This window comes from Amblyomma mixtum, chromosome 3 (genome assembly GCF_055824585.1).
Source record: "Amblyomma mixtum isolate Tamu chromosome 3, ASM5582458v1, whole genome shotgun sequence".
NCBI classification, from domain to species: domain Eukaryota; kingdom Metazoa; phylum Arthropoda; class Arachnida; order Ixodida; family Ixodidae; genus Amblyomma; species Amblyomma mixtum.
Window position 1 is genome coordinate 335106330 of NC_143014.1, and position 25283 is coordinate 335131612.

Below are 25283 nucleotides of genomic sequence, written 5' to 3' on the forward strand. Positions count from 1 at the left end.
GACTGCTTCATTTTAGCCTGGACTAGGACCTGAACTTGCTGTTTTTTTTTGTCGATAAGATTCCCATTTTTCGCCTATTTCCTCTTCAGATAACTGCGCCTGCTTTGCTTCTATGTGTTCCCTTAAAGCCACCCGTCGTTGTTCGATGGCCTCCTTAATTTCCATATTCCACCAGCTTCGTGGCTTCCTCTTTCCTCTCCAGCGGTTTACTCCATTCGCTTGTTTCATTTTTGTAGCGATGAGCAGTTCTGATTATAATCCCACTTTTCCATGGGGCGTTTGTCGATTACTTCTTCTATTTCGGCTGATATTAGCGATATTTGTTCATCGTTTAATTTTGCGTTGTCTTTTTGACTTCGCTGCATTTTTCTTTTTACTAGGGCTCCCAATTGTAGACTAATACGTCTATGATCATTTCCTAGGCTGTACTTCCCCTCTTCGTCTATTTCCATTATTGCGAGCTTGCTATAGATGCCCTGCGACATTAGACAGTAGTCAATGGTTGTTTGCCTGTTACGGGATTCCCACGTGATTTGTCCCTCACATTTAGTTTCTCTGTTGACAAAAACAAGGTTGTGCGGCTCACACAAGTCTAGCATTAACTTCCCGTTACAATCTGTGTATCCATCCAGATCCTCGATGTGGCCGTTCATGTCTCCAAGCAAAATAATATCGACACCGTCTCCAATCTGCTTTATATCGTCATTGAGGCACTTAACTAGATCCTTGTTTTATTGCCTCCATTTGTCTCCGGTCCCTAAATAAACTACCCCTAGCCATGTCCTTTTGCCAGCAATTGTACCTGATACCCAGACATGTTCTTTGCAAGTTGATTTTATTCTTTGCCAATTTGTTCATTGATGTATCAGCATATCTAGTCCTCCTCCCTTCTTCTCCGTTGTCGTTCTGTTGCACCCTTCCCATATATAGCCTTTACAACAGGCAGCGCCCCCTGGCAGCCACAGTTGGAAGGCAGCACTGGCGCTGCTGTCTCCTCGCATTGGGAGGCGCCTCCGCTCGAGACACTAGCCAGTGTATTCAAGGCAATATAGCAGGACCGCTGAAGACCGCACGTTTTGGAGCGGATTTTAATTTTTATCAGCATATATTCTGGTGGCGGCGAAAGTCTCGAAACAACGAAGACCAGGCTCACTGGTTGAGCGGAAGACGAAACATCCCTTTTCAGACGAGTACCCGAATATACAGGGTGTCCAGGCTAACTTTAGCGACGGGTTAAAAGATAAAATATTGGAGATAGGCCAGGGAAACCACATACATACACCTGCCAACCGGCTTAAGCATCATAGGCAATTTTTTGTTTTGCAATTAATTTAATACCAATTAAGATAATTCTTCTAAATGCGTAGGAGGAGGAAAAAACATTTATTAAACCGGCCGCACGAAGCTGGCTGAAGCCTCCTCGCAGTTGCCATAGTCTACGTACTGCACGCCCAACGAGCCGCCGTTGGCGTACGTCACACGTGCACGATACAAGCTCCCGTCTTCGGCAGACAGGGGCACACACGCCTGTCCTGGTCGCAAATCATTGCCGCTTGCACTGTGAGGGCTGGCATAGAGGCTCTGCATAAGAGGAACAATGCAAGAAAAATATGCAAGGATTACTAATCCCTTACTGACCAGGAGAGACATGGGAGAGTCCTTTGCCCTGCAGTGGGCGTAGTCAGGCTCATGATGATGATGACCCCCTTAAAACGAGATTTCCTCAGCTTCATGTTTTTTTGCCAACATGACAAGCCTCACGTAAGTTTTATTATGTTTTTACAGTGAAATTTCAATTAATCTTATAACACTGAATTCAGAAAGAACTAAACTGTGGAGCTATGCTATTTCTTTTTTTGGCTTAGTCGATAATTACAAATTTTGTGACCATATCACCTAACTATACTTCATAATTACGGTGTCTCGAGCTAATTGAACATATTTATATAATGATATATCTAAATTCATTCAATTAATCTTATAACACTGAATTCAGAAAGAACAAAAATGTGCAGCTATGCTATTTCTTTTTTTGGCTTAGTCGATAATTACAAATTTTGTGACCATATCACCTAACTATACTTCATAATTACGGTGTCTCGAGCTAATTGAACATATTTATATAATGATATATCTAAATTACATTATAAATAGTGTAGCTGTACATGGCAACCCTTTGGCTACAACTTCTTTTCAGTCGAAACCAAAACTTGAAGGAAAGGGTCGTAATTACCCGGAAGAAATGACCTAATTATAATTAGGCTTCAGTTATTTTTTCATAAGATCGGAACTAATTGAGATACATACTGAAACTAATAATATTTTTGAAAACAGGATGAATAAACACATATCAATACCAAATTTCATTACGATATCTTTTATAATAAAGATTTTCATTTCAAAGCCCCTAGTCCCTCATAGTCCCCATAGCCCAATGTCTTTCCAGTAAATAGTCCCTCAAATATTTGAGTAGTGTTGTGGTACTTTTAAGAGATTGATTGCACTAACTGCAAAATGTATTTCAGGACGGCGTTTTGAACGTAAAGGTAGTATTTCACACACCGATTAAATTAGCACAGAAAGTCTGCAAAAGCAGACCACTGGGGTGGCTTGCTACGAAGTGGTGCACCGCCATCCGTAAGCGTGGCGCCCACCAAGTCGACAAAGTAGCCCGCACACTGCCAACATCGCGATCACCAGTCGCGCTGAAGGCATCGCGGCAGTGAGTATATCCCGTCAGCCGCTAACAGATGTGCGTAAATGCGTTTTACATGCTTCTGCATACACTCTAAACACAGAAGAGTAAAAAAAGAGCAAGCTGTCCTCTAGCGTGTGGCTTACTCTCTTTTTTAATTCCACATAGGTGTATTCGTGTTTAGAGTATAAATTTTGTTCGTTTGGATGATACGAAACTTCCAATGATATAAATTTTCTCGAGACCCCGTGAGATTCATATCATCAACTTTCTACTCTAATTCAGTCAGTAAAGCCTTTCTGCTTGCACCTTTGCAAGGTTTCATTTTGCTGAAGCAGACAATACAATGGTACAGTATTTTTGGTGTTTTTTTGTCATTGTGAGATTATTAACACCTTTCCTCAGCTTCCATGTGCCTCACTTCAAAGTTTCTTTGTTGTTCTTTTATAAGCAGATTGCTTGGCTAGAGCAATACAGCCTGAGAAAACTGATTTATATAAAGAATGGCTTTAATCGTCATCATCACTTTGACTACGTCCACTGCAGGGCAAAGGCCTGTCCTCTGTCTCTCCATTAACCCTGTCCATTTTGCCAATTGCAGCCACCGTACCCCCTCAAACCTCTTAGTCTCATCTGCCTACCTAACTTTCTGCCGCCCCCTGCTAAGAATGGCTTTCATCGTCATCATCAGTTTGACTACGTCCACTGCAGGGCAAAGGCCTGTCCTATGTCTCTCCATTAACCCTGTCCAGTTTGCCAATTGCAGCCACCGTACCCCCGCAAACCTCTTAGTCTCATCTGCCTACCTAACTTTCTGCCGCCCCCTGCTACGCTCGCCTTCTCTTGGAAACCACTCCATTACCCTTAAGGACCAGCGGTTATCTTGGCTTCGTATTACATGCCCTGCCGAAGCCCATTTCTTCCTCTTGATTTCGACTGGAATGTCATTAACTCGCGTTTCTTCCTTCACCAACTCCGCCCATTTCCGATCTCTTAACATTACACCTATCATTTTCCTCTCCACAGCTGCAGAATATTTCCTGCTGCTTCCAAAGCATCATTTTCTATGTCCCATCATTATGCTATTTTGCATGCAACGTGCAGAAGCTGAGGCATAGTGAAATTGCACACGACTTCTCTCACACTGTTCACGAAACAATGCTTTAAGAGAAAAGAAGTCCTTGTTTGTGGCTGAAAAAGCAGGTTAAATTCCTTTATGTCTTGGTTGGCACAGAAAAATATAATGAAGCTGCCATCGCCACAGCTACAGGAACGAACTACTATCACCCACTCTCCTCCCCCTCAGAGAGTGACCGCCATCCACAAACATTGGTTTACCATAACCATGAAATAAAGCCAATCCATGCCAGCCACTCACCATGACGTCGACGTACTGCCTGGCTTGGAAGGCAAACTCGGCAGGTGCGATAGTGGCCCTCGGCTGCCTCTGTCTCTGGCTAGCCTCGGACATCGAGCCAAGGTCATGAGGCGCTGCGGTCGCATCCATCGCGAGTCCTGCCTTGACAAGGGTCTCCACCAGGGAAGGCCCAGGGTTGCCAGCAGGCCGCTCGAGGTCCACCAGGTGAACACCAACTTTGTGGGCTGTCGCGCGGCACAGGAACTGGCCCTCGAAGGCGTGCTGCAGGGGGCCCTCTGCCACCACGGAGGGCCACGTCGACCCGCCTCCCGGGGGCGATACCGAGCGGATGCGGCACCGCATGGCGTGTGCTGGCAGCTGGGCAAACCTGGGGTGTGTCTGCGCGTGAAGAAAAGAAAAAAACACCTGAATAACACAGCATTGCACGCCAAGGAGGCTAAACTATTGTATTATTGGCGTATATATTTGGAGTCAACATTTTTTTTTTCAGACAGCCAGAGCTGCGATTTGGGGGGGTCGACTTATACACCGCAACAGAAGAGGTATTTATGTGACGTCATTCATAAAGGAAGCTAATGGCCTCTGAGTGGATGGCAGCGGACGTTCACAAGAAGACCTCTAATTGACGGTTGAAGGGAGCGTCATTGCAGCAAATTTGTTTGAGGATTTTAAGGCCATGGCTTTTGGTGTCGTGCAACACCATTGTAGAAAGCTTCCAGGTGACTGGAATATCGAACCAGACGGACAGCAGTGAAGAAGAATAGCTCTGGGAAGGTTCCCATGAGACGGTCTCTTCAAGTAGCAACCAGAGCGAAAACGACAAGGAATTTCATTGAGCAAACTATGTATCGTCATTTAGCCGGGTTTGTATTGCTATTTACAATAGTCATAGCAACAGTGCAAATTTTCTGCGGATAGATATAGGCCTGACTCGTCTAAGAGCCACACCCCGTCAAAATCGCACAAAAAAAAGTGTGGCCCTTACAACCAGAATAACGGTAATTCGGCATGCCTGTACACTTAGCTAGCTTGACATGTCATCTCTATCTCCTGAAAGTGACATGTCAGCACTTAATCTACCGGAATCGCAAGAAATAGCGTTGCTGCAAACCGGCAAAGATTCCAGGTCTTGTGCATTCCAAGCACCACTACGTTGCTACAACCAGAATTGCAAAACATTCTGGTTGGGTCTGCCGTTCGTGCTGCAAACACATAACAGTATTTGCTCAACCATTCTGTCACATAAATCAGGCAGCTGTGGGTCTGCCGTTCGTGCTGCAAACACATAACAGTATTTGCTCAACCATTCTGTCACATAAATCAGGCAGCTGTGATGCTTTGCCTTTCTGCTGAAACACCGTGTGTGAAGCTTCAGCAGTTCGGAGACTACAGCCACTGGAAATACGAGTTTTTCCGGCCCCAGTTTTGGAATTTCGGTAATTGTGTGCTGTCTATCCACCATGTGCTCTGCGTGCGTAGCACACAGTTATCAGGTGATAGGAAAAGCTGAATGTACTGTACATTCTTGCGTGCAATGCAGCCGGCCAGTCTTGCTGCCAAATTACAGCATAGGGCGGCCGCCTAGCTGAAGCACTGAACAGGAAGCTCGGTTGCATCACGGCACAAAAGAATTCCAGAAAGAAAAATGGACGGTGACACAATTAACAACGTGCAAAGATGTTATGGATCTTTAACAATAAAGGCCGAGTATCTCACGGCATACTAGACATTATGCGAGCTGGCGTGAAGCGACTGCCAACATGGCGTGCTAGCCGCGACAACGCTCGCGCTGCCTTTGGTAGCATGGCTTCAGTGAAAATACCTCCTATACAGAAGGGCCATAAGAGGCTTGTCAGTACATGTACGTACATGTAACGGTGACAAGGCATCTGCACCTGTTTTCATTCTCAAGCTTTCAGTACGTGTATGCTTGACACGGTCGGGCAAGCCATTAGAAAAAGAAAGTCTGCTGGCACTATTTCCGAAACAGAGGAGTTTATAGCCCCGGCAAAAAAAAATGCTGACCCAGCTTCTAGTAAGCTAACGCCAATACTGGGACACGCATGACTGCCTTTCAACTGTCATGGAAAAAAAACACAAATAGCTGTAGCAGCCTTTGAATGACCGAGCGAATTGGTGGCTACAGGGAACGGTACAGTGTGTCACGGTCCGGGTTAGATCTTCCGGTTTGAGTTCAACTGCTCAAGTTGGCATTAGCCAGATGCTGGAATTCAGAGTAGAGCAGCTGTTTGGCGGGTCCCCCTACAGCTACATCCATGCAGTTCTCATTTTACTTCCAAATTCGGCATTTGGACCGACTGCAGACACGCAAAGCAGGGGACTGTGCTGATACAGCCAGAGCTATAAAATTCATTGCAAAGTACTCACCGGCCGCACGGAACTGGCTGAAACCTCCTCGCAGTTGCCATAGTCTACATACTGCACGCTCAACATGCCGCCGTTGGCGTGCGTCACACGTGCACGATACCAGCTCCCATCTTCGGCGTACAGGGCCACACAGGACTGTCCTGGTCGCAAATCATTGCCGCTTCCACTGTGAGGGCTGGCATAGTGGCTCTGCATGAGAGGAACAATGCAAGAGAAATATGCAAGGATTACTGCTCCCTTATTGACCAGGAGAGACATGGGAGAGGTTTTTGCCCTGCACTGGGCGTAGTCAGGCTGATGATGATGACGATGATGACCACCTTAAAACGAGATTTTCTCAGCTTCATGCTTTTGCGCCAACATGATTAGTCTTACGGAAGTTTTTAGTATGTTTTAGTGTGAAATTTCAGTTATTGTTATAACACCGAATTCAGAAAGAACTAAACTGTGGAGCTATGCTATTTCTTTTTTTGGCTGAGTCGAAAATTAGAAATTTTGTGAACCAAAATATGACCTAGCTATATTTCATAAATACGGTGTCTGGGCATAATTGAACTTTTTTTATAATGATATATCTAAATTACAATATAAATAGCCTAGCTGTACATGGCAACCCTTTGGCTACAGCTTCTCTTCAGTCGAAAGAAAAACACATTGAAGGAAAGTGTCTCAATTACCCGTAAGAAATGACCTAATTAAAATTAGGCTTGAGTTATTTTTCCATAACATGGGAACTAATTGAGATACATACTGAAACTAATAATATTTTAGAAAACAGGACGAATAAACACATATCAATACCCAATTTCATTACGATATCTTTTATATTAAAGATTTTCATTTCAAGACCCATAGTCCCTCAGAGTCCCCATAGTCCACAGTCCCTCAAATATTTGAGCCGTGTTTACTTTTAAAACAATTACTGCGTTAATTCAAAATGTATTTCAGGACGGCGTTTTGAACATACAGCGAGCATTTCATACACTGATTAAATTAGCAGAGAAAGTCTGCAAAAACACAGCACTGCGGAGGCTTGCTACGAAGTTGTACACCGCCATCCGTAAGCGTGGCAACCACCAAATCGACAAAGTGGCCTGCGAGCAGCAGCTGGTAACCGGTGCTGTTTTCTTCCCAGGGATGGAGCCACCAGTTGCGGGGCGAGGGGCGCGGACTGCTGTCCTCGCAGCCACATCGTCACGCACTCATTGCTTCCAGCCGCGCACTGCGTGATGCTATCCAGCGGGAAACTACAAAACAAAGTTCACCAGAGGGACAAAGTGAGGGGGCGAATGCGTCGTCTTGTATTTGTTGCATCGTTTTGTTTTTTGGCTAGCAAAGGCTACAGTTTAGGGTTAATTTGAAAGCACCAATATAAGAATTGCACAGTTCATCCAATAAATGTAGTATGTTCCCGCTATTAAATTTTCTGTCTGGGCACCATTTTTTGCCCTTTTTGGTTATTTCTAGATTTTTCACAGTCCCAGTGACTCCGAATCAACGAGGTTTCACTGAAAATACTTCTTTCAATCTTCTGGGGGGGTTCATATCATCGACAATCCGCTGTACTCTTGCAAGTGCATATACCTGCAATTCCTCCATGAGGCTGTCGAGGGCACTGCTGGCCTCAACGAGCTTCACATAGACCCCGTCAGGGCTCAGCACCCAGGAAACGTCCATGAGGACTGCCACACCTTCCGTCAGGGTCGGGTACTGGTAGCCACCCACGTGCTCCGGCTGTGGAAAACCAAATGATAGACAGCATTCATTTTGTCGTTTCAATGCTACTAGGAGAGCTGGACGAAAAAAAAGGGGGCACGGCCAACAGGTTTTGGTCTCCTCCAGGTAGAGGCATTTTTTGCATCCCCGCGCCACACCAGTGGAAAGCCTACGCCAGATGGCAAGCAGGTGAGTGCACGGTGGTACAGAGGGGTTGAACCCTGTGCCTCCAGCATGTGAGGCAATGAAATGGTGACGGACTCCACAGGGACCTAAAAAGGGTCCTAATAATCTAACTGTCTGAAAAATCTGAAAATAGGGAACTTTGCCGCTCCGTACGCTCCACTTGCAGGCGACAGCATCAGAGTGTATCGAGTCATGCTTTCGTCACGTCTGCACCACCTCGAGTCACGATACCAACCAGTGCAATGCGGCCACAGGGCATGCCGCGAGAAAATGCATGTGCAACGCGAAGAAGGAACAGAATATGCACCTTTTCTTTATGTTTGGAATGTATCATGCACTAATTAACTTGTGATAAAAAAATGCGAGCCTACATGGTAAACCTGAGACTGGCTCAATGCAGACCACATTTCAGTGATTACAACAAAACAAACAGGGTAAAAATCTATGCACCCATTGCTGTGCTACGCTTTCCCCGAGCAAGGTATTAAGCATAGAAGAAACTCTCGAGAAAACAATCCTCAGAGTTCAAAGCAAGGACACACTGTCTATGTGTAGATGCCGAGAAATATATTTATTTGCAGCTCTAGAATTTATCTTTGGGCGAAATATTTCAGCACAACAAAGAAAGAGTGTTGGCGATGCCAAAAAAGCATAATCTTCAAATATCAACATCTTTTTGGCGATTTTTGTGACCTGATCCCACACATCCCCCCTTAATTTGCTTGTGGTATAGATGAGAAGTAGAGAAATTCAGCTCTTGCATTTGTGGCAGCTGCAGAGCAGCCGTTTGAGGCCACAAGTTGTTCCTTGACGAACTGCTCCAGGACGTTCACCCCGTTGGAGAGGATAATGTCCACATCATGATCCTTGTCAAGATCAGAGCTGTGATGGACCTCCAGGGCCACAACCTCTACCAAGCCGAGAAAAGAAAGGTTCCACAGACAGAAAGTTTTAATGGGGGAGAGGGTCTAAGAAAAAATATTCATTGCTGAAGTCACAGTCATAAAATCTTCAAGAAAAATATATGCGTGCTGATTTCGTGTCAAGCAAGCCTCTGTGCACCTACACAATGTCACCAAATAAATTTGTGCAAGGGCCGCACCTAAAGCATTCACACCCATAATAAGAAATGAGTACAGCACTTACATGAGTATATATGGTATGTAGGAATTTGCGAGACCTTTTAAAGGGGAACACTGGTGTTATCCTTCCTTGCCTTACTTCTCTTATGCTTATTTTCTCTTACTTTCCAACAAAAATTAGAAAACTTCTTATGCTTCTGCTGTTGTTCTTGCCGATTTAAAAAAAATTCTGCTTATTTTTTGTCAGGACAAATTCGTTGTTTAGATAAATACCAGGCTCTAAATGTTCCAGAAAGAAGGAAAACAGCCACATAAAAAAACGTATTATTAATGCCCTACTAGATAGTAGGGAAGTGCGAAGAGTGTTTCTTGGTTTGAAGGGAATACGAATCAAACCGTAAATTTCCTCGAATAGTTTCGAAGTAAATATTTCAAATACTTCTAGTACACAAAAAGTTTGAAACGCACAGTAGGCATTTTAAAAATCGTGTGCTTTTTGAATCCACAAGGCCATTAAATGACAAAAAGGCCATTGCAAGGCCATTACTGGCTCCAGCATAGGCGAGGAAGCGCACGCACGTGGCGCGGAATGGTTGTGCGCATGCCGCGTTGCTATCTCGAAATACGGAGCCAGAGTTCCAGAAAAGTTATTCGCTCGTGACGAATACTTCGAGATTTCGAATACCAAATATTCGGTTCGAATTTAATATAGAATACTCTACTATTTGTCCGAATACTCGATATTTGAGAATATTTCACAAAATATGCACGGAATTCAGCCAAATTTCCAGTAGCACAGATTTAGTTAACTCATAGTCACCATGGCGAGTCTGTCATCTTACGGCTGACCGCTACAAAGTCTTCGTTACGCGGAGTCCGCAAATACACATGCTTCAATAAGGGGCAGCACTGAGGGAATTGAAAACTTCGTAATATTGAGAAATTCACAATATAGTAGTTAATTATATCCAGGCGTAATTGCAGTGCAGCTTTGATACCCAATCGTACACGATTCGAATAGAGATAGAACCGAACAAAACATTTTTACGAACATCTGCAACTAGCATGAATATTTGTACAAACCGAGCCACTGTGTGAAAGAGCTAAGCGCTACTGGGGGCCCGTGGTACAGAGCTTCAACATATGGAGATATAGCTATATCTGTCAAAAGACTCAACACTGATCTGCACTACGGGACCACCGAACACGAATTCATTAACTCTGTCCTTCCTATCATGCGTAGAAAAAAACCACCTCGGGTATTGGTGACGACAGCGAAAAAACTAGGGCCATGTACCAGTGCTAAGATTAGAGGCCATATATGAGGGTTACAAAGGACGCCACACGAATGAGCCACTTCACAGCACAGAACTCTCCATTTCGCGTAGGCCGACATCATAGCTGCGTGTTGTACGGCGTCGAAGAACACTATACAGAGCGCCTTATTGAAACTTCTTGGCAGCTATTGGATAACTGTTAGAAAAATTCCCAACAAAAATTAAATTCGTTTCGAATAATTTTGAACATTCACTACTTAATTCGACATTAGGAAATTACTTCATTCCTTGATGTCCGGAGAAAATAATGGCATGCATTTTAAAAAGCAAGTTCTCTACAGGAAAATTTCTTAAAAGCTATCCATAAAAACTTGCACAAAATATCAATTACATAAGCACTCAGGGGCCCGTTTAAGAGGTCAATTAGGCTGACCTGCATCGACAGACGAGCGCATTTACTAGATATAAAAGGCCATAAAGTGCAACAAACAAGTACTGCTACCACTGGCCATCATTGCAAGCAAACTGCAGCTTTTTAAGGCAATATCAATACAGATCACGGACCTTAGGATACACTGCCATTCAATTGCAAACAGTGATCATGCGATTCATCTTATTACTGGCATCACGAGCGTGAACTGAGTGGTAGGAAACATAATGTTTCACATTTAAATTCAACTTTCTTAGCAACAGGTACGTTCTCTGCTGCCGAACAATTAACAACGTAGTCGCCAAGTGCCAGGGAAACAGTATATACAGATATAAAAACTGCACGTGCTGAATTCCATATGCAAGTGCTGGGGATCAAGGCTAAGTGTGGATTACCGAATGTAAGCAAAGCAAGCCAATACGCTTCCGCCAACCGTAAAACCACGACAAAAGTCAGAAATGCACCTGCTCCGCAATCATGTCGTCGAGCTTGGTAGTGGCCGACGAAGTATCCAAGGGGGCAGCTCCGATCAGTTGCAACGCCACGGCCTGGCACGGCACCTGGGCCAGACTGTCGGGAAGCTGCTTGATCGACGCGTCCGCCACAGTCTCGCTGTTGCCATAGTCGACAAAGAACACGGTCACACTTCCCGCCTGCAGCGCCTGGATGATGTCCCGGTACCACCAGCCGTCTTCAGAATAGAGGGCGGTGCAGGCAGTGTCCACCTGAAACACAAACGCAATCAGCAAATCTTTCACACATGAGAAAACGACGCCGATGCTACTAATCGCAATGTCAACTTTCAGGACAATTGGCAGTTTGCACCTGGAAGCTCTAAGTGGTGATGAAGACGTTGGCAAGGGCAAGAACACAACGCTACTCTGCGCTACGCAGCTTCAAAAAAGGCCTTGTTTATTCGCGACTTGCTTGAAATCAATGCTCCACTAAGGCAGCCCTAAACTAACAGAAGGACGATAGATGCGAGCGAAAATGTGTCACTGTATGCATAGCGTATGATGTTCACAACCACAGTTGGATGCTGCCAACAGAATTTAGCCATGAAAACAAACCAAGGAGCACTACCACAAGGACTGCACGGCAGTCAGAATCTGAAGCTGCTAAATGTCATTTAGAGAGTTCTCGAATGCCAGCTGCAAAGGGACAAGGGCTTTACAAACAGAAAATCTGTACTAGAATGCTTGAAGGACATTCAAAGTGTGACAGCGTGCCTCGGGACTACCTGAACTGTTGCCCAAAGACTAATATCTGCCTATATTGCTTCCATTACCAGTGTGCCACACTGATCAATGCCTTCGCATGTAGCAATGCCAGTGCAGTTTACATAAAAGCCCTCACTAGCACAAAAGACAGCCACAGTAGAAAGGCTCTGTGAAAAATTCAACATCACACAAAAAAAGGAAGTTGCGAACAGTCGCAGTCAGTCAAGACTGCTCCAAAACAGAGACCCTTTCTCCCAACTGCTACAGGTGACTACACAACCACGAGGAGAATGAGTTATACCAGCAACCAACTTGTCTATAGTTAAGTGAGGTACAAGTGAAGGCGATATTCTACTTGCCACGTTTCTTGTCAGCGCACTATTAAATAGACATCTAGGACACCATTGTTTTATGCAATCAAATGCGTCTTGGCGGCTTAGCAGCTATAGCCTATCGGTAACACAAGGCTACAGGCTTATTGAGGTCGCAGCTGCTGCAACACGGTGTGAGTAAAACACAAAAATGCTTGTGCACCGGCATTTCGTTGCGTGTTAAAAATACCTCAGGACATTGAGATGACCACCGTCGCGCCTTCTAGTACAACATCCTGAAAGCCATATAGCAGTTTTGGTGTTGAAAAAAGAAAAAAAGTTCCCTTTGTATCGCCATGGCACAATTCCTGCACGCAACCAATTCTATCCCGAGAAAGTTGGTTTATCTGGGCTTGCAAGTGCCTTAACACAAAGCGCTCTACTCTAACGCATGACTCCGCCCATATGACTAAGGGTTCGCACTCTTCAACCAGAAGCCAAGTTTTGCACATGACTATGTCAGCATAATAAGCACTTGTCACTGCATTGAGTACGGTAGGAGGCAACAAGAAAAATTACGAGGAACTTCAGCGACTAAAGTGGTGAAATGCGAAAGCCTGAGTGCTGCATTCTGCTACGCGATATTTGCGCGTGTAGCGATGAATGATCCCACGAGTAAAGTCAGTGGCTACACTTTCAGATTCTGTTGGTTCATTAATTACCTGCCTATTAATGACGCTTAATCTTTGCCTTTAGAAGTGCAACGCGACAGCGTGTTGTAGCGCTGCCGAGGTGTCCACAGAACGCCACCACGCGTTCGGCGCGATGTCTTGCCCTTTGAACGCAACGCTTTTTGAGGAAAGGAAATGGCGCAGTAATTCTCTGTCACCTCGGTGGAGACTTCAACCGCACCGTACAGGAAGGGAGGAAGTGGGAGTGAAAGAACAAAGAGAAAGAGGGGCCATAATCAAGAAATTCAGGGGGGCACTTTTTTGACCTAAAGTGCGGTGAGGAGAAAGCCTTAAGCGCAGTGTTGCTGCTTGTGTCACTGATGTGTGGTTAAGAAGTTAAGCTTCACCTCTAAGAGTGGAACGCGACAGCGTTTTGCAACGCTGCCAGGCAGTCCACAGAACACCATCGCCCATTCGGCTCTAAGCGCTGCTCGACGGTAAATTAGTTCTTGAGGAAAGGAAATGTATCTGTCTCGCATATCTCGGTGGACACCTGAACCTGGCCGTAACGGGAAGGGAGGAAGATGAGAGTGAACGAAGACACCGTATTCACTAGACGCGCCTTTGTTCGTTCCATACCATCGAGCTGGCATGGCGGAGTGGTAGCGTGCCCGTCTCGCACTCCGGATACCCTGGTTCGATTCTCCAACTCGACCAATTTCCTACTCGGTTTTATTTATATATCTGGTCTGACTAGAAAGGTAAATCAGGCTATTTTGTTAATTAACTAATTAACTAAACTCAGTCCCACTTACTTGAAGCATCCCTGCAACATACATTTAATTGGTTGCAGGATTACTAGCCAAAGTACAATTGGCCCCGTTTGAAATTCACGCGCATTGACGTCACGACCATTTCGACCAATCCGAAATGCGGACACATTTGCTAACACGCCTTGGTCACGACAGTATGAGGCATTAAAAAAAGAGAGATAACACATCGGCTGTGTGTGCCGTTATCTCAGCCCTCATTTGTCCCTGACCCTTGGGGCAGTGCAATAAATTTGTGACAAATCAACTAGGTTGCGCTTTTCTCTTACTGTTCCGGAGATAAATGCTTCGTTAGTCATGGCAGCAACGAAACGACTGTTTTTTTTGGCGAGTTGGGCTGTTTCAGTCAGATTCTTTTTGCCTTTGTCAATTCCCCATTATTGCAGATAACAGTGATATGCCTAGGCTTTTGCTGTTATCAGGCACTAGAAAAGACGGGTGGCAAGAATGGCACAGAACTGAAGCGAAACAATTGCATTACATTCGCTGCATTACACAGCTTTGTCCAACACAGTACAAACAAAAGCTGCAGATAGGAAACTGGGCCCACAAAATGTCTGCGCTAAAAAAATTAGGAGTTGACTCTGCTCGCCTTTCTTTCCTTCTGCAATAAGCACCAAATCCCCACCGCAGGGCACTGAATCTAGGACTGATGAGGAACTGCACGAAAACCATCCCATTATTCTTGCATCAAGGAATCTTTCTTTTATGCGACAGCGCATGCAGCTCGTTCGGTCGAAAAGACGTCGCCGTGGTCTGCACCGCGTGTAGGAAATAATCTGGGCTGCATAAAAAATCGTTATATGCCAACCGTTTGCCATAGAATGTTCCGGATGGTGTCACACGTTTCGGCGTTTCGTGCAGCAATAATCTTACTAGTTAAGTTAGAGCCTAGCTAGCGGCAGGGACTCGAACCGGCCACCTATAACTGGTGGGTGCGTAAAAAAATCGTATCATTGTAATTTGTGGTTCTAGTGACTGATGACTGATTAATGCGTGGTACGCGATGACAAGTTACTGAAATTACTGTAAACAATGGACTAAAGAAATGAAAAAAAAACTGGAAAAAGGGCGGATCAAACGGCACAAAATGGTCAGAATTAAAAGCCAATTCTTGATAATGCTAATGACCAAAATTTAGAGTGTAACTGACGTAGTCACTAAAAAAAATTAAAGAAATGAAAAATGCACTCAAAAGAGTCAAATTGCTCAGAATGGAAAGCCTAACCCACTACGCTATCTCGTCATGCCCGTAAAGGTGCACTAAAGAGGATTCTGAGCTCATCTTTTTACTACGGGAACTCGATCTGCGCACTACGAGCATTCTTAGCAGCTTTGAATTATTATCCTGTGTAGATGATTTCCGTCTTAAATCATAGTAAATTTTTCGTCTCCCGTTTTTTTTTTACTCAACTCTGAAAACAGGAGTAGTCAGCCAACGCATGGAGTGTTTCAGCAAGCCGTGTGGCATCTTGCCGCTGTGCTATCGGCGGACTCATAGGTAGCCATTGAGAAAAGCAAAGAGCCTACGCGTATCTTTATTTCCTTGGGCCTAATTGTTGGCTATGTTGTTTGTGACTGAAACTATTTATTCACGGAAACTTAACAAACAAGTTAAAAATAGAAAGCGATACCGCCACGCGACTGCCTAAAAGGCACTCTACGAGTTGGCTGACTCCTTTTCGAAGGAGGGTCCAAAAAAGAAAAAAAGCGGGGCCTGGACGTTTAATCGAATTTAATGGGGAAATCGGCCGCACCTGACAATAACTCGAGGTTTCTAAGAATGCTCTGATGGGACAGGCCGGCTACGCTCCTTCCCATCTGCACAGGAAAAATTCACTCCGGCCAACATTAAAAGCAGTACCGACTTCGTCTAGGTGCGAGTCATCTTTGAACACACGTGCTCCTCTGTAAATTGCCAGCGGAGCTCTTAATCTATGCCGACGAAGAACACTGAGACTACTTGCTAGACGTCGGTGCATGCGGGGACCACGAGAGCATCTGCATGGGCCTAGAAGGTGCTAGCACAGCGCCTAATCAACAACTTGCAAAGTTCGGTAAGTCAGCTTCTCCACAAGGACGTTCTCAACTAAAAACTGTCGTTCTCAGATGGCATTCTTGTATGTTTTTGAAAACAAACGGGAGATTCCCCTTAATCAGCCACGGAAGGAAGTTGCTGAAGGCACACGCGACAGCCGCGAGAAAATCTTTTACCCTCGCCCCGCCTAAGCAGTGATTTATTCGATAAAATTTTCTGGCTATGCCGCTGCTGAAGTCTGCCGGAGAGAATAATTTCGCCAAGAGCTTTCTTGCCTCTCGTTACTAGAAGGGGCGAATGAGAACTTGCCTTGCGCATGGCTGGTGGAAGGACAGGCAGAGAGTTCGCGACACTCGCCAAGACTTCGGACACACCCTTCAGCTGGTCCTCATTTCGCAGCAGCTGGCAGTAGAACTCGCACAGCGATTTGACAAAGACCGGAGTGGCTGGCACCTGGCTGCCACCAGCCAGCTGGAGTTGGACGAGAGTAGGGGCAGCGGCAGAGCAGGGGAGAGCGCTGCAAAACGCGTTCAAGTCGTCTGCGGGCGATGCCTGGGCAGGCGCAACGACAGCAGGGGGACCTGCGGTGAATAAGAAGATAGAACATGCAATTCACCCAGCCACAACGGGCACTTGCATCCCTTTGCATTTTCTTACCCGCCCCCAACTCCACTGTTCTGTTGGTAGCCTTTTGTGCCGTGTTCGTTTTGTCGCATTTCCTGCACCGCTGATCTCGTGCTTGCTATACTTTCGAAATGTAACGCAACACATCCTAACACTGTCATTCATTTAGGAGATCAAGATGTTTTACACCGTAAGCTGGTAAACTGTTCCAACCAGAAATGGTCTGTGGAAAGAAAGAGTACCGAAATGAACTGATATGAGCAAAGTGCAGGCCAAGAAAATTGGGGTGAGAGTACTGAGTATGTAGGGTTTTCAACGTTTGTACGGTGCGGAATTTAATCCTGGTTAAAAAAAAAACGAGCGGTGGTTTAGCACTGTTAAGCACGAAATACTGTGCGAAAACATGTTTTTTTTTTTGCAGGTGGGCATCACTGCCACATACCTGAAAGTGCGATTGAGACGTCCGCTCAATTCCTGGGTGAGTGGCCAGCGATGCGTTTTTTCCACTTTTTCAGCATCAATGTTAATTTACCCAATGCATGCCGGCAGTCTGTACCCCAGTGCTGCGTTTACGCAGCAATGTTGTCAGTGACAAGGCGTATTGCTCTGGTCACTAGTTTCTGCCACGTTTCCGCCACGTTTCTTACGCCAACGCATGCGGTGCCTGTCTCTGTCACTACCGCCACATAGTTCAGAGCATCAATATAAGTCTGATAGCAGTATTACAGTATATGATAGCAGTATACAAATCAGCCACCAAACGGTAACTAACACAGCACTGCATTCAGACAGGAATGGATAGTTAAAAGCTTGATGGTTCAGTCACGAAAGAGTCCTCGCATGAATGTAGCTGTCTCCTGTTTAATGGTGTCTAGGTTCACTGACCAATTGAACTGTAAAAGGTAAACCAAAGCACTTTTCTGGCCACCCAGGGTTCTTTTAATATGCACTGAAACGTTGGCACACGGCGGTGTTTTTCATGTTGGGCCTGAAGCGAAATGCGACTGAAAACAGAAGGCACGGCTGAGCAGCAGAACGTCAAAGGTTGCCAACCCACTGGAAGTGGGGGAGTGGCAGGAAAACTTAAAGCAACTGTACATAGGCACTACAGGCTCCAGAAACAAAACAGCCAGTTAGTGCAGAACCAGCACTTATGCTTCTTTGGCGCAAAATGCCATTTGTCTGAACGTGCACCACACATCCTTCCTAAATAATGACCATTAAAAGTTTACTGTCACAAAAACTGAATACAATTACACACTGAGCAAAGTAGTAGCAGCAGAAAAGCAACAGCAAAACTTGTGGATTTCGTAACAACCAGGGTTCCTGCTCAAATGTAATTCAACGAATTGTTCAAAATTACAAATATTACCCCACCATCTTTATTCAAAACTCTTCGGCAGTTCTGAATATTATCACCATTGCTCTTATGGTCTGAATATTATCACTCCAGCAAAACACCTTCCCCAGTGAACTAATACAATTTAAAGATTCCAAGCAACTCAAAACCTTTCCCACTCGCATTAAAATATAAGCCCTTCTCTCTTTTTAATGCCCTCAGAGGGACCATAAAATAAGTTTCTCAGATAATACGGCTTCCGTATCTGCAGGTGCTGCAGATGGCTTGCAGCTCGTCCCATGGAAAGCAATGAGGTAGTTTAGGATTATTTTATGATTTGACAAAGTAATGTGATGCAACTGTCTGAACAAGTTAACTTCGTGCCACATCAGCACAACTGGCAGTTTGGCACTAAGCACCTATTTACGAATTAAGCTTCAAGCTCATAATCTGAATAAAATGTGGCCAGCATTGCGAAGGTGCCCTAGGGAGCCCGTTCTTGTGCATGACCCAGGGAAGCACACACATCGTCCCATGACAGCATTCTCTTTCTCTACTCTTTTGCTGCACTGAACTCAATGTGTGAGAACGGCACCCCTGAAGAAGGAAGACAGACAAACCAATGGCGATGTCCTGTACAGTCCGAAGGAACCTACAGGACGTCCGACGAAACAGCGGAGAGAAAGACAGGCAGAAATTGCAAGAAACAAAGGACACCAGGTAGTCATTTCAAAGCCACTTTCTACCAGCGAAAAACGACATAAGAGAACAAAAATATGTCCCCGAATAACCTCAACTTTTACTTTTAAAATTTACTGCTTATTCTTTGCTTCCCGATATACTCCGCATTTACACCTCACACCTGCACAGCGGTTTAATGCAACACAAAAGCAGGACGGAAGAGACAGGGGAAAACTAGTGCATGGTCAGTGCTCAAGTTCACCTTGTATCTGTGCTGCATTAACCATTACAGCATTATACTATTGCATCATTGCCTTACATCGACAAACCCCAATTGCTAGCTCAGTTCAAACCTGCCGAATAAACATCTTTTCAAGGAGAGCAGATGCTTTATGTCAAGAACAAACCTTTTCAGGGCTCCTGTGGAGAGGCACCGAACGCCGCGGTGTGCATGTCGCCGTGGCATGCCAGAAGGCGCACGTCCACTTCAGAATCAAGCAAGGCGTCCGACACTTCTCCTGAATGCAGCTGGCAAGGTATACCAAACAGAGAAGGAACAGCAAACTGTGGTTCCAATGGCCGCACATCCTCAGATGATACCGTTTCATAGTTGCAGTAGTCCAGGTAAACGACCTCATACTGAGAGCCATCGAGTGAAGTCCTCCCAACTCTAGCCCGGTAGAACCTTCTCTCCCCTGAGAAACGGCAACAGACATGATCTCTGGGCTGCGGGCGGAAGTCCGAGTCTGGCGCTGTCGCGGAGTAATAGTTCACAAGTTCGTGCTGGATTGCGTACAGCTCCCCGACGGGAATCCTCACAAGCTGACCAAAGAACCTATTGGGAGGCGTGACGTGTGTGACCAATACTTTCTCCACTGGACACACAGTCGGGGACAGTGGCTTGGCTGTGATGACAGGCTGGCTGCTTGCAAGGCCAGACTGTAGCGCCCTGACTACAGACTGGTCGGCACCGACAAATATCTGAACAGAGTGCGTGCTTACGGGAAGGACGCTGACAATCGAGACGCTCGGTTCCGTGTCCAAGACCAGGCTTTCCAGTACGGCCATCAGCTGGTCTGAAGTTTTGGTTTGGGCAAGTAAATCCATCCAAGGTCAAATTGGTTGCATAGGCGAGCTGCAACGTGTATTTGAAGTCCAGCTGTCGGAGTTCATATATGTCCACTGTTGCGGTGTCTCCGTAATCTGCAATCCAGACCTCTGTCTGAAGGCCCTGGCTTGAGAACTTCAGCCCTGTACGATATCTGCTGGTACCTGCAGGCAAGACCTTAGCCTGGAACAATGTTCGTGAGTGCAATCACCGCAAGTGAAGGAGACTCCGCCTCCACCTGCGCCGAAATCTGCTCAGTTTCTGACGCCATCTCCTTCAGCTGTCCGTAAATGACTTCAGCAGACTCGATGTACGTAACATACATGACGTGCCGGCAGCCCAGATCTAGCTCCAGTCGCTGAATCTGGATGTGGTTGGTAGCCTTTGGTGGAGGAAAAGCTCGACACTGCTGCCACTGGTTGCGGCTTGCTGCCATTCAGACCTTCAAAGTGCGCCACGTATGTGCCAGAAGGCTGCGCCTGTGAAAACGTGCACGACAGCTCTCGGTCTTTGGTGACCTCCAGGAATTCTGCGCACTCCAGCCCTGTGTCCGGCGCGCAGCAATGAAGTGTGAACGCGGGCTCCTCGAGCAGCTCCGGAGGAATTGCCAACAGCTCCTTCGTGGACTTGAACTCACAGTAGCCGTAGTCCACAAAGACGACGATTCAGCGCCTGTGTACGTCCTTCCTTGTTTCTTGTGTCCCGTCCTTTGCGCTGCTCCACCACGTTGCAGATCCCTCCCGTGCAATCGAGAACCACAGAAGGTACAGCAGGGAGTCCTCCGTGAAGCGGGCCAGGGAGATCGTTCCCACATTTACGCGCGATGGGTCGAGCGGGGCGGCGTTGGCGCACTGCTCCTGAATCATGTCCGAGTACGGCATGGGGTCCATGGTCGCCAGGTGCACATAGACGCGGTTCATGTTCTTGGCGTGCGCCACGTAGACCCGGCAGGGAACGGCCAGATTCACGGTCGGGTAGCGGAACGTGGAGCCTTTTTGGAGACGGCCGCCGCATAAACAGAAGCGGAGCGGAGCACGTCAGCAAGGCTTGTGCCTTCACACAAGTGTATGCTCACGACCGGCCGCACGCAGTTCTGTTCCACCGGCTCCTGTCTACGGATCGTCGCGGTAACCTCCTCGTACTGAAGGCTGTTTCTAGTCAATGCGACCAGCTCCTCGGCTGCTGCGAGCTCCACTAGGCCGAAGTCTATTTCATCCAAAAAGTGTTCGTAAATCACGGGCGGCGTCCTAAAGATAGCGTCGTGGCCCTGGCGAACTTCGGCGACGCTCACAACCGCCACGTTGCCGTAGTCGTTCGACGTCACCCCGACCAAAGCGTCATCGCTGCGCGGCCAGACTGACACCACGGCGCGGTACCACACATTGTACGTGAAACGCGCGAAACACGGCGTTCTCAGTGGTATCTGGCTCTGGTGCAAAAAGGCAGGCTTCGCCGCAACCGTCGGCTCGAGGCCTTCGAGGTAGTGTCTTATGTGTTCATTTAATTCGTAGTTGCTCTGCACGTATAGCTTAAGCCAGTGGAACTGGGGCGCCACGTGCGTTAGCACAGCCTTTAAAGATTCCCCCACTCCCGAGTGGTCATCCGGTCATCCAACGGTCATCCAACGCCAAACGCGCGTTTGAATTGCGACAAAGGCTCGCGTGTGTTCGGCAACCTGGCAAGGCGTCTTTCCCTCCTCCTTTCGTGACCGATAGTCGGCCCATAGCCAATGTAGTACGTACCAGCCTGTAATCTCGTGGCCGCGAGCAGAGGTAGAAGTATGAACACCACGTTCCAATGACGCATTTCCCCTTAAATTTCCTGTCACTATGTGCGCAAATAAAAGCTATGGAGCAGGCTACACATGAGTGAGAACGCACGAGAAGAGCAGCTAACGCTAAAACAAGCGCCTGCGCATGCTCTTTCGCTGATAATCGCTGATGCGTACTTTTGGTACACTGCGACGCTTTTGCCACCCTGCTTTAAGAGCTGAAATGACAGCAAACAATGTATCAGCTGCATAGTACAGCTTTTTACGTGCCTCGCGTGATTTAAACACCCCACATACACCACAAACATTGCTCGGTCGAAGAAACCGGAGCAGAAACAGCATCTAGAAGAATTTAATTATAAACTACTTTGGAATAAGCAGCGCTTGCAGACGAGTATAGTGAACGGAAAACGACACACACAACTGCGCTGATTGTGTGTGCAGTTGTGTGTGTAGTTTTTCCTTCACTGTCCTCGTCTGCAAGCGCAGCTCATCCCATGATGTCTGAAAATCGGCTAGGCTAGCACTTACCCTTCCATAAATTATTTAACGACCGTAGGCGAATGCCACCTGGAGAACCATGTATTGTAATGTCTAACGGGTCGTTTGCAAGAAGAAAACATGCGACTAAATTTATTATCTGTGGTCTTTTAAGAGCCGCAGAGGCGTTGCCATATTGGCTGTCATCACGGTCAGCAAAAATACGGAAAGACTGTGCAGGAAGCGCTGCCCATGGAATAAATCTGCTGAACCTAACAGCTCTTACCCTTGGCGAGCGGGAATCCCCCGAAGGCCTTGACCTGTGCGTCGCTGGCGAACTGGCCCAGTATGAGCTTCAGGTAGTACATGAGGCGACCCACGACAAGCATGAGCACCATGTACGGAACCATGAACGCCCCTGCAAGAATTTAAATCTCCTTCCAGGCTTTGCCAACGTGGCCTGAAGTGGGAAACTGTATAGCATAGGCAAAGGATGGGCCGAGACAGACACGCAGAGCAGGGCAGCGTCACGCAAAGCAACGACGCTGTTCATTGAGTCAGTACGGAGGTCGTAAGCACGGCCTCGCCATTTAGTCTCATCATCATCATCCTGATTACACCCACTGCAAGGCAACGCCCTTTCCCGTGACCCTGCAATTAACGTTGTCCTGTGCGCGCTGCGGCCCCGTATCTTCGCAAACTTCCTAATCTCATCCGCGCACCTAACATTCTGCCTCCCCCTGCTACGCATGCTATCCCTTGGAATCCATTCCGTTACCCTCAAGGACCGGCAGTTATCTTTCCTTCGAATTACATGTCCTGCCCAAGCCCATTTCTTCCTCTTGATTTCGACTATGATGTCATTAACCCGCATTTGTTCCCTCACCAACTCTGCCCTCTTCTTGTCTCTTACATTACACCTATCATTTTGTTTCCATAGCTGCCTGCGTTGTCCTTAACTTAAGCTGAATCCTCTTTGTTAGCTTCCACGTTTCCGCCTGACAGTTGAGTACGGGTAAGATACAGCCGTTGTGTACCTTTCTCTTGAGGGATATTCGTAAACTGCCATTCATGATCTGAGAGAACCTGCCAAATGTGCTCCAATTCATTCTAATTATTATACTTATTTCACACTCACTATTTCACGCTCGCTTTAGTACATTGTTCTAAACTAAAATTTCCTAAAAGTGACATTACTTTCAGAAATTCCATCGCGCTTGCCACGGACAATAGACCTTCACCTATTGTGAACAACGTGACGTCAAAGGAGCCCGGCCTGGTGAGGCTTACGCCCTAAAACAGTAGACGTAGGTCACATGTGCTACTGAGTTGCCCTGCACTTTCAGTTTTCATCCCCTGTTACATCACGCCATCCGTTGGCAGTCCTTAATAAAGGCGACATAGTGAGCCTGTGTATTGCGATGTCGAATACCGCCAATAGATAGCATTCACATCCTCAGTTGCGGTACCACTTCGTAAGGCATTGATGCCCAGTAAGCGCACCTTGACTGTCCGGCTCCTTCATGGAAGCAGAAAGTCTCACGCACCGATTTCGATTGCCCTCCGAACGAGTGCGAGTTGCCAATCCAGCGCACGTATGTCTCAGCGGAAAGCTCGGTGTCGAAAGCTTGCGATCGAGCACCGATTGCGCTAGATACCTGCAAGAAGTTTTTACCAGTGGGCCCACTACTTTATGAGTACCGCTATTGTGATTACCGCCTGGAGGTGCTATATCACGGCCACTGATGAAAGCATGCTGGATATGCCCTCCTCTTCGAATACTGTCCGCAAAGTGACAGTGGTAAGTTTTAGCAAAGCGTTAGAGTTTACAACGACAGTTTGTGCACCGGCACTCATTCTAGCTATGCAAACGTACTGCACTCGTAAGCACACACTCATCATCATCATCATCACCATCATCAGCGTGGGTACACCCACTGCAGGGCAAAGGCCTCTCCCATGTCTCTCCAGTTAACCCTGTCCTTTGCCAGTTGCGGCCACTGTATCCCCGCGAACTTCATCTCATCCGCCCACCTAACTTTCTGCCGTCCCCTACTACGTTTGCCTTCTCTTGGAATCCACTCCGTTGCCCTTAAGGACCAGCGGTTATCTTGCGTTCGCATTACATGCCCTGCCCAAGCCCATTTCTTCCTCTTGATTTCAACTAGGATATCATTAACCCGCGTTTGTTCCCTCACCCACTCCCCCTCTTCCGATCTCTTAAGGTTACACACGCTAGAATCTTTTAACTTATTTCTACTGCGTTAGAGCTATTGTTACATGGCCCGCAAAGAGCTACGCATTCGCGTGCTGCACACGTGCAGCTGTAGCGTGTCACAGGGCGGCGGCAGCAGCAGCAGCAACATTATCACCACTGCAGTACGAAGGGCCTTTCGTATACCATTCTCCAATTAACCCTGCGCAGTGCCAGCCGAGATCCCCTTATCCCCCCAAATACTACCTAATCACATCCGCCCACCTGATTTTCTGTCGTCCCCTGTTACGTTCACGTCTACGGTATCGCGGCACTAAACCTCTGAGTGAAGAACTAATATGGCCACCGACCTCCGCCGTTCTCGAAGACCACATAGGGAAAGCGCCAGGCGTTGCCCAGGCCGACAGACACGCCGATGGTGGAGAGGATGAACTTCAGACTGTTGACCTGCTTCTCGCGTTGCGGGCCCGCCGGCGTGGCGGCCATCGCTGCGGTGCCAGGAGCCGACGACGCGGTCTCGGTCCCTGCTCCTGGGTCGTCCTGTAGGCACGCCTGTCGCGAGACTGCAGCGATGCTGGCGAGCAATTCGCCGCTCTTGCTTTTGATGCAACCGATGACCGATTTCTTCGGTAATGGCAATTTGCACAGCAAGGAACGGTTCGACCGGACAGCGTAGAGGCTTCTTCTTCTTCTTCTCCCCACGAGAATGGCGCGTCTACGTTGCCGCGTGCCTCACTTAAATTTCTACCTTTATAGATCTGGTCTGGCGGTCTCCGTATTGTGCCCGTTCTGCGGAGAACCCGAAACGGTAGATCATTTCTTGTTGACCTGCCGCCGTTTCTC

At 46.9% G+C, this 25283-nt stretch overlaps 1 pseudogene; it reads right to left on the minus strand.

Annotated features, from left to right (window-relative positions):
* Positions 1-1386: 1386 nt before the first annotated feature.
* LOC149356033 (uncharacterized) lies at positions 1387-24926 on the minus strand (annotated as a pseudogene).
* Positions 24927-25283: the final 357 nt, after the last annotated feature.